Genomic DNA, 1,900 nt, shown 5'->3' on the forward strand with positions numbered 1-1,900 from the left:
TATTGTTGAGTAAAGCTCCTTCTTGTGTATGTGCATTTTTTTCACCCATTGACAGACACCAGGCTCACTCCATTTATTGGCTGTTGTGGAAGTAAGATAAACATGGGTGTCTCTATAGCGACCTGACTCAGGTTTGTACCTAAGGGCAGTATTGCTTGATTGAATAGTAGTAGTTGTATTTTCTTTTTTTTTTTTGGGGGGGGGGGAGTTGAGACAGGGTTTCTCTGTGTAGCCCTGGCTGTCCTGGAATCACTCTGTAGACCAGGCTGGCCTCAAACTCAGAAATCCACCTGTCTCTGCCTCCCGAGTGCTGGGATTAAAGGCCTGTGCCACCACTGCCCAGTTAGTAGTTGTATTTTCAATTTAAAACTTTTGGGATTTATATTTATGTGTACGGGTATGTCTGTGCACCATGCAGTGCCCATGGCAGCAGAGGTTCCTCTGAAATGAGAGACAGGAAGTTGTGTACCTCTATTTGAGCACTGGGAATCCAACCCAGGTCCTTTTCAACTGCAGTCAGTGCTCTTGATCATGGAGCCATCTCCCTAGACTCTCCCTACTGGCTTCCACAGTGGCTTGATTGATTGATCCCACTAACGGTTACATTCCTTTCTCCTCACATTCTTGCCAACATTTGTTATTTCTCTTTTCTTGATACCATTCTTAGGGGTAAGATGGACTCTCAATTAAGTTTTTGTTTTATTTTGGCCACTTTTGTTTTATTTTGAGTGTCACTGTAGCCCACATTACCTTAAAAGTACTAGGTAACCCAGGCTAACTCTGGGCTCACAGCAATCCACCTGCTCCCATCTGCTGCTGGAGGAAGCCTCTAATGATGACTGGACAAGGGACTGACTGACTGGTCATATATGATATAGCAGGATGTGGAACATATCTTTAGTGTTTCTCAGCCATTCAAGGTTGTCTAGTGAAAATTTTTTGATGAGATCTGTACCCAATTTTCTAATTTCTAATGATTTGGCTCTCTGACATCTACTTTCTTCAGTTCTTTATTTGTTTTGGATATTAGTCCTCTATCAGATGTAGAGTTGGGGAAAAACTTTTTCTGTTCTGTAGGGTGCCATGTTGTCAGATTGGTGGTGTCCTTTAGCCTTACAGAAGCTTTTCAGTTTCATGAGGCCCCATTTATTAATTGTTGATCTTGAGCCTGAGCTATCAATGTTCTGTTCAGAAAGTTATCTCTTGTGCCAATGAATTCAAGGTTATTTCCCTACTTTCTCTTCTGTCAAGTTCAGTGTATCTGGTTTTATATTGAGGTCTTTGAGTCACTTGGACTTGAGTTTTGTTCAGGGTGATAAAATGGATCTATCTGTGTTCCTCTACATATCAACATCTAGTTTGACCAGCACCATTCATTGAAGATTTTTTTTTTATTTTTCCACTGTATACTTCTGGCTTCTTTATAAAAAATCAGCTGTGTAGATTTAGGTATGTGTCTTTGATTTGATTCCACTGATCAGTGTGTCTGCTTTTATGCCAACACCACATGGTTTTTATTGCTATATCTCTATAGTACAACTGGAAATCAGGAATGGTAATACCTCCAGCAGTTCTCTTACTGTTCAGAATGTTTTAGCTATTCTGTTTGTTTGTTTGTTTGTTTGTTTTCCCATATGAAATTGAGAATTGCCCTTTCAAGGTCTGTAAAGAATTGTGTTGGAATTTTGATGGGGATTGCACTGAATCCGTAGATTGCTTTTGGTAAGATGGCCATTTTCACTATATGAATCATCATATCCATGAGCATGGAAGATTTTTACATCTTCCTATATTTTCTTCAATTTCTTTCAAAGACTTGAAGTTTTCATCATACAAATCTTTCACTTGCTTGGTTAGAGTTATCCCCAAGATATTTTATATTATTTGAGGCTTTGTGAAG

Source organism: Grammomys surdaster, unplaced genomic scaffold (genome assembly GCF_004785775.1).
Source record: "Grammomys surdaster isolate TR1022 unplaced genomic scaffold, NIH_TR_1.0 125808, whole genome shotgun sequence".
NCBI classification, from domain to species: domain Eukaryota; kingdom Metazoa; phylum Chordata; class Mammalia; order Rodentia; family Muridae; genus Grammomys; species Grammomys surdaster.